Raw genomic sequence first — 12,134 nt, forward strand, 5'->3', positions numbered from 1 at the left:
GTATGCACAAGAGCTCAAAAGCCAGGAATTTGACTCTTCTCTTTCTGTACCATCTCTTGCCTGCACAGCATAGCAACACAGATAACTTTCATGCTATTTCAATGATAAGAAGAAGGAAAGAAGTAGAAGGAATTGAAAAATACAATTTCCTATCAAAGTGTTACACAGCTACACATGATTTCTTTACTTCTTAAACAGGGGATGCTGAACATCATTATGTATTTTCTGGATAATGTACAGTCCGTATTGCTCAGGGTGGCAAATCTCAGCTGTTTCTGCCTTTTAGCTTCAGTCTATGAGTCACCAGGGGCTATTTTGATGGCCACCTCCAATACTTTCCTCTCTGCCTCTTTTCTAGCTTGTCGTTTCTTGTCTCCTGTGAGCTAGGGAGCCAGATAACCAAGCTTGTTAAAAAACTGGGTGTTAAAGGGAGGCCAATAAGGCCCTGCCCCTAGGAGTGAAGTGTATGCCTTTGTAACCACTATGTCAGCCTTCAAGGCTGATTTTTCTTCCTTCTAAGTTTGGGCTGAGTTCCCAAGGGTAGAGGTTGTCATAAATTCAACCTCTGAATAAGCGGGTCATTACTATAATTTAAAGCATAGTATGTATCATTCTCCTTCATAAAAATGACACAATAAAAGCTTTGTAATTTATACCATGGGCATCATGTTTGAACTTCAAATGGGAGTCAAAGCCCAGCAGGTTGTTTTCAGACATCTCTACAAAAGGCGCACACACACCATTAGGAAGAAATGGGTTTTTTTTCTCTCTCTCTGTTTTCATGGACTAAAGTGCATTTCTATTTGCCATGAGAGCAATGACTTCAGATATTCAGAGTTCAGACTTTTGACCCTGCTGCCACTGAGGAGGTTTCAGCCTAATGTTTTAGTTGTGAAAGATCAGTACACAAATTGGGCTGTAAACCAAGACATTTCCTTACAATTTCTTGAAAATGTCTCATACTAGAAACAAAGTCAAAGATAACAGTATATAAGGCACTTAGGTTAATCCTCAGGAAATTCTTAATCATCTAAATAAATATATTAAATAGCAATTACTTTCATCCAGCCTTCTGACCTTTTGAGAGGAACAAAACTTCCTAACCTCAAAGCTCAGATCTTTCAACTCTGAGGGTGCTCAATTTTTCTCAAGGATCAATAACAAAGATGCTCCTGGTGAATAGGTGAACATGGTGCCAAAGATCAATCATATAAGAGCAATTCCACAACTCTCATGAAACCCCAGGAATATGTAAGTTTCAGTTTCTGCAACTAAAGACATCCAAGGGCTTCCCTGGTGGCTCAGAGGTTAAAGCGTCTGCCTGCAATGCAGGAGACCCGGGTTTGATCCCTGGGTCGGGAAGATCCCCTGGAGAAGGAAATGGCAACCCATGCCAGTACTCTTGCCTGGAGAATCCCATGGAGGGAGGAGCCTGGTAGGCTACAGTCCATGCGGTCGCAAAGAGTCGGACACTATCCGATGCCAGATCACTGGAAATAGAGCCCTCTCTCTAGTTGTGTTTCTCTCTTACTCTGCATCTCACTTGGTAATAAAAACGTGTTACACTATCAAGTGAAACATCCAAACTTACTCCCACTTTACAACAAGCACCTAATTAACTCCAATATTTATACCTGCCTGCTCTACATTTCCCTGTATTCTCATAGCAGCAGCTTCATTGTTGATCTCCTGTACTTATTGGTATACAAGGAGTTTTGTCTTGTTGGACAAAAGGAGTTTTGTTTGTGTTGGACATTCTTAAAGTATTTCTTGATACTTGGTGGTGCATAATAAACATTTGATGAATTCATTTCATTTCTGTAGGAAATGTTTATTTGCACACTAAATGCTAGATGAACAAATTAACATAGACTCTCCCTTCATTCATTATCCAGTGCTGCATTAAAATATTACCACAAATTTAGCAGCTTAAAATAACACACATTTATTATCTCACATTTTCTGTGGGTCATGGATCTGAGCATTGGCCTCATAGGCTTTATAGTCCAGTGAGGCATCCAGTCAAATTTTGTTACACTGTGTTCTGATAGGCAGTACCTACACCTTTAGATGCAAGAAGAGGAAGTTGTTATGAACAGGCTTAGGTGTGTGGACTACACCATTTCACACACACGCCTGGGCAGCCCCCAGGTGGAGAAATGAGGTGAGGGGATGGTGAAAGAAGTGGGGCAGGATCAAAGATAGCTCTCCCCCTGTGCTACCATGTTCCAGTTGGAAACTCTGGAGACATCTGAGAATTGTACATTTGAATCAGCCTTTTCCAGTTATCAAGAGCATGCATTTGTCAGCCACCAGTATGATAAGTAGGACACCATCTGTATTCTTATAACAGGTTCCTCGAATTTTAGGGGTGGAACACGTGATAATGCTATGATAAATAGATGTTTTGTTGCCTGATTCAGGTCAGAAAGGAAGAAGACTGGTTCGTATAGCCTTTGGCGTGAATGTGTAAGCAGCAGCAGCAGAGGCCATGTGGGAGGGTCTCAGGAGTCCATGCAGTAGATAAAAGGAATGGGAGAACATGACCAAAACCTAATCTAGAATGGCAAAGACAGAGTCAGGGACCTATGAGTTTATCAGTAAAAAGTGTCAAGTGCCCAGTCACCTGACCTTGGTGCCCCTCAGTACAGAAGAGGAAGAAGGAAAGAATACACACTTTTAGGCAAGAGGACTGTATTTCAAGCATAAAAAATACCTCTCTCTCTTGGAGGGACTGGCAACAGGACTGGGATTCCCATAATATTTATGCAGGGGGTCATAGATAGAGAGACTGTGACTTGTTACAGTAGTTTTGTCCCTAGGCAAGGCTGGGCTAGGGCTTCCCAGATGCAGTGGTAAAGAACCCACCTGCAATGCAGGATACAGGGATTCAATCCCTGGTCTGGAAAGATCCCCTGGGGAAGGAGATAATAACCCACTCCAACATTCTTGCCTGGAGAATCCCCATAGACAGAGGAGCCTGGGGGACTACAGTCAATGGGGTTGCAAAGAGTCAGATATGACTAAGTATGCTCACAAAGTTGGGCTGGAGAAACACAGGAGCTTAATCTCACAAATGCCTACATTCTATTTCTATCTGGCCCAAAGTTTTCCTTATGGTCTGAAACACATTTTTGAGAAATGTGCAAATATCATCGTCTGTTTGCTTTCAGGTATGTTCCCAGCCTTTCTCTTACTAATTTCATTGGCAGGCTCTCTCCTCACTTGGGCTAGATTGGAGAGAGAGAAGAAGGGGAAAACAGATAATTTTCTCATTCTTTCTGCCTTAGAAGCATCGCCTGGAATGGCCACATCTCTACAACTCCAAATCCTGCAGAAACAGCTCTGACAACCTTTGTTTTAGCTCCCTCCAAACAACCCATTGTCTGTCCAGCCTTATGAGTTTTAGCATCTTCCTGCTATTGCTAGCCTTTGAGTTATTCCACTGTTCTCTATCAGGTCCAAGCAAATCATTGGGTATCACACATCCCAGTACTAAATCCCCTCTGGCTGAAATGTCCTAAAGTGGTTTCTACTTTCCTAAATCAACCCAGACTGAGAAGCTTGTCTCATCAAGTCTATCAGTACAAGGAAATCTCAGTAACTGACTGCTAGGACTTCCTGTGATATCCTTATATTTATAGGGTTTTACATGGCACACGAATGATGACCAGCCCTTTTAAGGCAATTAACTGTGTGTTTTTCAGCAGCTAATAAAAAGAAACAGGAACACCTCAAGCTTGACCAATCACAAGATTATTCTTTCTTCAGCTTACTATAGGAGCTAGCAGTACTAATAGTAGGGATAACACTACAGTTATATCGTTTGAAGCCAGCCAAAGTCTCATCACTGAATCTGTTTCAGTTCAGTTTGATATGCAAAGTGATCTCAAACTTGTAAAGAAAGTTTCAGCAGGTCAGTCACCTTAAATAAATGCATGCCCTCTCTTTCTGTCCTTTATTCTTATGTCTCCAGATGAAATTTTCCCTCTTCTGTGCTTAGCAGAATCTGTTTGTTTACTGCCAAGGTAGACATTTCACTTTGGACTGTATCCTCAAGTATTTTCTGAGTTCCTGCTATCTTATGGTTCAGCTTCCTTTTCTGGATCTCTCCTTTCTTCCTCCTACATCCTCCTATCAAATTTGATACAAGATTCTACCTAATCACATGGCAAAATAAGCTATGGCATGTCTAGTTTGGAGCAACCCCTCACACCACACGTAACCAAGATCTCAACAACACATCACAGAGCAGAGTCCGAAAAGAAGAGAACTAGTAGCCTACAATGGGAGCTGGTGCCACCCAGGGACACGGCAGGAGTTGCCATGCCGATATCTCACACACCAGTGAGCTGTCTACCACTGGGAAAATATTCAGCCTTCATACCTAAATTTTCCCAGTGCAAAATGCAGATAACTGTATCTACCGTATAAGGTTGTAGAGAAGATTAAATGAGCTCATTCCTGTAAACATTTAAGACCAGTGCAAAGCTCCATAGGAAGTACTCAATAAGTACACGATATTCAGAGAATGCAAGGTGGATCTCTAAGTTACATAAATCCTCTTAACAATCTTGAAATTCTGGGCACCTAAGACAAAGCTACATTCCCCTCTAATTTGCTATGGAGAAGTTTTACAGAAATGTGAACAAATGACTACAGGTATTTTATATAAATATTTACATTTTACAATAAAATTTATTTTTAAAATGTACATTTCAGAGAGACCACAATTCTATGGTTACATTTGAAGATTATAAAAATATTGCCACCTGGAAGGTTATAATCATCTTATCTTTTAAGGTTTGTGTGTGTGTGTGTGGTTTTTTTTTTTGTTTTTTTTTTTTTTTTTTTTTTTTGGCAGAAGAACTGTCCTTGAGACAAAGGCATCAGCAGATTCCTTGTTAAATGTCAAAAATTTATAGAAATCATATTATTATAAGGTAGAACGGATGTTGTCAGATACACTGGCTTCCTTAAGCACTTGTTTAATCTACTTCAATAATCTTTTTAAGGATTAAGATGAAAATTGGTATTTTAGTGTAAGTCTTCAGTGTCAAGACATTTAGACAGTTTAGAGCTGGCATGTCATTCTGTTAAAGGTTAAATCCCACCAAACATTAGGCAAATTATCATTACAGCCTAATAAACTTTAGTGTCTAAAATCAGACCTTTGCAACTCCTAAAACACTGAATTTTTCCTCCTGCAATATTGCCGTTCAGAACCGTGCTGTTTCTGAAATGTACTGTCTGATGAAAAAAAGTACTGCAGGACCCAGTGAAATGCATCCTTGTGCACAGTCACCCCTGCGACAGGAAAATCTCACTTAGAAGTCTGCTTTAGGTGAGCATCCCAAATTTAACCACTTTCAAAGTTGTCAGTGCCTCTTGCACTTATCAGAAAGTCACATGCCTTTGATTTCACCTTTATATTAACTAGTAGTTTGATTAGAGAATGATCAGTATAAACAGAAACTGACTTGTTGACGTGATGATCTATGTTAGTCAACTTATAAAGCATCTATTTTACAGCTATCTATGTACACTTACACTCATATTTACATGTTAAATGCGTGGTTAATTTGTATTATTTTTAACCATAAACTTGAAAGAATTTTTTTAAAAATGAGCCAGAACCACACAGAACACAGACATTCTTTAAACAATTCTACCCATTTTTTGTTAGACATTATCTGTTACAACCACTTGTGTTTATGATTATTACTTATAATAATTATTTATGGATACGTGTTGTCTCTTTCAAATTGCCAGAGGAGAGTCATTATCAAAAGTAAACTATTATTTATTTTTATACAATTTTTAAACATTACACTCCACTTAGAGTTATTACAAAATATTGGCTATTCCCCATGTTGTACAATACATCCTTCTAGCCTATCTTACACTCAATAGACATGTGCCTTCCACTCCTCCACTGCTATTTTGCTCCTTCCCCCTTCCATCTCCCCACGGGTAACCACTAGTTTGTTCTCTTTATCTGTGAGTCTGCTTACTTTTTATTATGTTCACTAATCTGTAGCATTTTTTTGGATTCCACTCTTAAGTGAGATCATACAGTATGGAGGTTTCTCAAAAAACTAAAACTAGAACTATCACAGAACCCAGCAATTCCACTCCTGAGTACATATCCAAAATAAAAACAAAAACACTAATTACAAAAGATGCATTACCCCAATGTTGGTAGCAGCATTATTTACAAAATCCAAGGTATGGAAGCAACCTAAGTGCCCATCAACAGATGAACGGATAAAGAAGACATGGTGTATATACACAATAGAATACCACTCAGCCATAAAAAAGAATAAAATTTTGTCATTTGCAGCAACATGTGTTGATTCCCTGGTGGCTCAGACGGTAAAATGTCTGCCTACAATGCGGGAGACCCGGGTTCAACCCCTGGGTTGGGAAGATCTCCTGGAGAAGGAAATGGCAACCCACTCCAGTATTCTTGCCTGGAAAATTCCATGGACAGAGACGCCTGGTAGTCTACAGTCCATGGGGTCGCAAAGAGTCAGACATGACTGAGCAACTTCACTTCACTCACACTAAGTAAAATCATACAGAGAAAGACAAAAGTAAAATAGTATTTTTAAATGTGCTGTTATTTTTATTAAAAGATAATGTGATATAGGGTTTTGAAATCTAAGAGTCCTGGTTTCAAAACATGGGCCACCCCTTACTAGCTATGTGGCTGTGAATAAATTACTTAATATCTCTGGGCCTTGACTTCCTCATCTACCAAAGGACAGTGTTGTCAAAATTATGTGAAACATAATATAGAAATCTTTTGGAAGAATGTCTGACTCACAGAGACATTCATCAGATATTAGTTCCCTTCTATTTACCTTCATAAAAAACAAACTTGAAATGGGAAGATTTGTGATTGAGCGATGTGTTTCAGTCAATCCTAAAGAAAATAAACCCTGAATACTCACTGGAATTACTGATGCTAAAACTGAAGCTCTAGTACTTTGACCACCTTATGTGAAGAGCTGAGTCATTGGAAAAATCCCTGATGCTGGGAAAGATTAGCAGGAGGGGAAGAGAGCAACAGAAAATGAATGGTTGGATGGCATCATCAACTCAGTGGACATAAGTTTGAGCAAAGTCAGGGAGATAGTGAAGGACAGGGAAGCCTGGCATGCTGCAGTCCATGGAATCACAAAGAATTGGACACGACTGAGCAACTGAACAACAACATGTTTCATCCACATACAGTAACAAATGAACATTATCCAGTCTTAAAAGCACATATTAGTGGCTTTATAGTTCCTTCATAGACATTCATTTTTCTCCCCAATATGACTGCAACCCAAGAAAAACACTCCTGAGATAATAATAAACAATTTAATAAAATTTTATCTGCTATAATTATCTTCTGGCATGATCAAACTATAAGTTAATCTACTGAGAATAGTCGCAGGTGTTAGTACCTACACAAAGTTGGAAATATTCTGTTTTGCATGTGTGTGGGGGCCCAGAGAAGAGATCGATGTGGAAAGCAATATACTAAGTAGAAATTTTTTACAAGGAAGAGCAGTTTTAAGTTTCTAATAATCTTATCTTGAGAAGTTTTCATTACCCTGCTACTAAACTGACAGTTTAACTCTAGTCCAGGTTGATTGCAAAGTTGGATTTCTACCAAAATTTACGTTTTGGTTTTTTTTACACAGAATTCTGAGTGCCTCCCAAATGCTTATCTCCCTCATCCCTATTCTCAGGGCGACCTCTCTGTATTGCCAAACAATTCGGAATCTGTCTCACCTTTCTAACACAAGACCCTTGAGCTTTCTAGAAAAACCCATTGAGATTGGAGTTGAACTAAAAATTGACCAAGTCTTAGTCCTCAGGAGCTCAAGAAGCTACTTGAAGAGGTTCACAGATATTGTAATACTTATTGCTTGGTTTTGAGAGGCTTCTTGACAATTAGACCACAATGAATAGAAGCATGTTTTTGATAACTCCACTAACATAGACTGGAGATCTAATCACTAGGCTAATTTTTACAACAAAGTTACTTTAAAGTGCTATAGGAGCATAAAAGTAAGTGTGACAAACTCCAGGGGTTGAGGATGGGCTAAAAGAAACTTCTCAGATGACATTTCAAATAGCCACTGCAAAATACAAGTATGGCCACCAAGATCACCAAGTTAAAGGGATTCTTAGAAGGTGTATTCCAGATAAAGAAAACACCTTGGGGAAAAGCATGAAGATATGAAAGAAAAAAAAGCATTTGAAGGAGTATCAAGTACAGAGATATCCTATTCAGTGATGGTTCCACAAGTACTGGTTTTTTATAAAGTTATTTGTCCCTTAGTCCCTTAGTATTCTCTATTAAAAAAGGGAAAAATCAAACACACACTCATGTGTGCAGGTGCTTAATCACTCAGTCATGTCTGGCTTTTTGCGACCCCATGGATTGTAGCACACCAGGCTCCTTTGTCATGGGGATTCTCCAGGACAGAATACTGGAGTGGGTTGCCACACCCTCCTCCAAGGGAACTTCCCAACTCAGGGATTGAACCCAGGTCTCCCGCACTGCAGGTGGATTCTTTACCATCTGAGCCATCAGGGAAGCCCAAACACATATTTATACACCTGTATGTATTGCTATCCGTATTTTTCACATTTTCAGAGCACTAAGACATTCTCTCCCAATGAAAGTGCTTATAGTTTATACTTTCAGTGAGGGTGAACAACCATCATGCAACAACTCTCAGACAATGAGCTCTCTATTGAATAATACTGGGCTGAGTGCATCTGTAACATAAATTATCCACTTTCTGGGCCTCTCTCTTTCTGTAATCAATATTGTATCCTGACCAACAGCATCGACACATCACGTATCAAGAAATGATATGGCTGGACCCTCAGGTAAAAAATAAAGGGAGAATTGGCACAAATATGGAAATGCCAAAGACTGAACCTATGAAAGAAATGGTCAAGGAAAAGGGATAAAATTATGAGGTAATATGAAAGAGTATAAGCATTACTCTGAACTGAAACAACTGACCAACAACTATAATAATGTTAAGTGAAAGAAATGACAGAACTATGGCATGGAGGTAAAGGGATCTGAATTAAATGTAAGAATGAAGAGCTGCTGCCCGGGTGAAAAGGAACTAGAAAGGAACTCTGGCCCTGACTTAGCACAAAATTCGACTCTTAATCAAGTGTGCTTATGGATCATTGTGGCTGGAGCACAGAGTATGCTGGGAGAAGTAACAGGAAGAAGTTAAGAAGGTAAGTTAGGCCTGATCAGAAGAAAAAAATTAAATAAACCTCATATTAGAGAGCTAAAGAGCTTGAACTTATTCCCTCAGATAGATATTGCTGCTGCTGCTGCTGCTAAGTTGCTTCAGTCGTGTCTGACTCTGTGCGACCCCATAGACGGCAGCCCACCAGGCTCCCCCATCCCCAGGATTCTCCAGGTTGCCTTCTCCGCAGATAGATAGTAGGAAGTAGTAAATGGCTTTAACCAAAAAGATAACAGAAAAATGAAGATCTGTGTTTCAGAAATAAAAGTGGTGATGGAGAACCACCGTTTTTTAGTACCATAGAATGACATTATCAGGAAAATACACTAGGAGACTTACACTGCCACAGAATAATAGATTTTTAAAAACCAATGTAATTAATAAGCACAAACACCAAACTCTCCACCCAGTTTTGTCAAATCCGGGGAAAATATTGTAGCAGGTAGGAAAAAGAAAGTCTCCCTGGTCTGTCTCCAGTTGCCACTTGACCCATCTCCTCTTACCTCTTCTTTCCATCCATGTCTAGTCTCCATTTTTTTTTTCTATCAGATTCTACCTCTACTCTGAAAATAAGGATAGTAACAAAGATTCTACACGTCTGGGGAGAGGATGGAACAAGAAATGCTTAAAATGTCAGGTCATAGGTAAAGGTCACTCAGCAGGGACATATCTTACTCCAGTATGCCCCCCCCTAGCTTGATAGAGGAATTGAAAAGGTTGTCAATGCCTGCTAGACAATCTTACTGGAAAGAAAAGATCCTTTTATTTCTTTTAACCAAAGGATCACAGGAAACTGAAGGTCAGGCCTTTCAATAGAAGATGAAGGTCTACTTCATCTTGAGTTTCAAACACGGATGATCATAGCCCCACAACAGGAACAAGAGAACTGCGGAACAAAGCAAACCATCACATTTCCTACAGGGAGTTTTTCAAGCATAATTGTTAGTTTCACAGTCCTCGAGGCTTTGAGATGCTCACTCATATATTCATGGGGGCATTTTTGTTGAAAATGTAACTCCTAGTCCTTTATCATTTAAGGAGAGAAGTGCTGAACACATTTATGTAGCCAAAACAGAGGCATTCAGGAATATCCTGTTAGTGGTATGGATAAAATTGGTTGAACTTTCTGCAGTAATAGAGATCAGCCATCATGATTATGGCATTGCGCTGGAAAGATGACACAACTTATGAGATTTTGTTACAGTGAATGCCCTCAAAAAGGGCTCCATGTCAGTCATTTTCAACATCCTTGTGGGAAGAGTGACTTCAGTGGTCCTCTGAATGTAACTTCTGTGCTAATGAGACTGGTGAGACTGCCCATTCAGAACAGCCAGTGAATTTATCAAGTTTATCCATCTCTAAGACTTTAGGAGGCCTTGTTACTAATCTGAGTAATGGTTTTAGTATCTATAATGGTCCTTTACATGAATAATCACTTTAGAGAACAAGGAAAAGTTGGTGGTGGTGGGGATCAAAGATTACCTTTCAACCAGGGAGTATCTATAATCTACTCACTTCTCTAATAAAGCAGGAAAATTTTATGTGCTGCAAAAGACTAGAGGGAAGATATCAACTAGGATTTGTGAAAAGTCAGGGCATTTTCTAAATAATGCTTAAGAATAAAGAGTCACAATAAATATTTTGCTTTTCATCACTTTAAAACTAATGACTCTCTAGCAATCACAAGGATAAAAATAATGAGAAAATTAATTCAGAGATAAAGCTTAAATTAAAACGTCCATGTAGACTTTTGCATCCTAAAACAGATTTTAAGAACTTGGAGCATAACTAGCATAGAGAAATTGAATATGGAAAGGTATAATTTACATACAGTAAACAACAGTATATCTCATAGCAAATAGTTCCATTTGTCATGTGAGACCTTATTATGAGTCTGTAAACAAAAGTGTCAGCTACCACATGGAAATTAATTAATTAACCTCATAAATGGCATGTTTCTTAGAGTACTCCAGGCAACATAAAAACATAATGGTTTCTGTAGAGATGCTGATTTGCAGCTGACACTAAACTACGTTTTAAGTGTCCTATGGAGGAAGATACGTAAAAGGTTTGTGGGGAAAAAAGCCTCATTATAGACTGATTTGTTTAATGGCTCTAATGAACTCAGAATTAGCCACGATGGCCAGTCACATCCAAAGCATTCATAGCGATGAGAGCTGCAGATCAGAAAGTGCCTCGACAATAAGAAAACTACTGGCCATGGTGTTCACAACAAAAAGAAATAAAAATTAAGGCCTACCCAAACTAATTACACCAATCGGTTCCCTACCTTTTGTGCTCTTTTCAATTAGGTGACACACTGAACCAGCTGAATCTTAAAATCCAAAGCATTCTCTTTGTAAGCATCAGTCCTGAATACTCATTGGAAGGACTGATGCTGAAGCTGAAATTCCAGTACACTGGCCACCTGATGTGAAGAACCAACTCATTTGAAAAGACCCTGATGCTGGGAAAGATTGAAGGCAGGAGGAGAAGGGAACGACAAAGGATGAGATGGTTGGATGGCATCACTGATGCGATGGACATGAGTTTGAGTAGGCTTCAGGAGTTGGTGACGGACATGGAGACCTGGCGTGCGGCAGTCCATGGGGTCGCAAAGAATCGGACACAACTGAGTGACTGAACTGAAGTTGTAAGCATCATCCACACCCCAAGAGAAAAACATGTCCACACACAGTTAGGATATATCCTTTTCTTAGTGCAAATACGTACTCATTTTGGGGAAATGTTTTATTCTACCACAGGTGAAATACATCCTTCACTTTCCTAGTTTCTACATATGCACCCGCAGAAATACGATTGAACTGTCTTTTAAAAGATGTCAAATTCTTCAGT

The sequence above is a fragment of the Budorcas taxicolor genome, chromosome 10, assembly GCF_023091745.1.
Source record: "Budorcas taxicolor isolate Tak-1 chromosome 10, Takin1.1, whole genome shotgun sequence".
Classification (NCBI taxonomy): Eukaryota; Metazoa; Chordata; class Mammalia; order Artiodactyla; family Bovidae; genus Budorcas; species Budorcas taxicolor.